This window comes from Wasmannia auropunctata, unplaced genomic scaffold (assembly GCF_000956235.1).
Source record: "Wasmannia auropunctata unplaced genomic scaffold, wasmannia.A_1.0 LD335949.1, whole genome shotgun sequence".
NCBI classification, from domain to species: Eukaryota; Metazoa; Arthropoda; class Insecta; order Hymenoptera; family Formicidae; genus Wasmannia; species Wasmannia auropunctata.
The window spans coordinates 76426-76767 of NW_012026941.1; positions in this window are offsets into that span (position 1 = coordinate 76426).

Sequence of the window (342 nt, forward strand, 5' to 3'; positions counted from 1 at the left end):
GTGCTCTTCCAATCATGTAGTTGTAAGAACTGACCAATTACAGTCGAATATTCTTCGTATATTCAATTGTGATTGGTAAATTCTTACAACTACAACTACTTGCAACTATGCTTACGCAATTGTAGACCAGACTTAACACCATCATCCCGCGTACGCCGCCATGAAGAGGATCGCCTCCCGGGGGGAGCGTGCCGCGCTTTTTCCTACCCCTTTATTTTATTCCCCCTCCCTCTGGACTGATCTCGATTGACGCCGCAGTTGGCATTTTTTCTTATACCTTCCGGTGAAGGCTCTCTCCACGCCGATCGGTTCTCCGCCGGGGATCAGTGCTCTGAAAAAAAA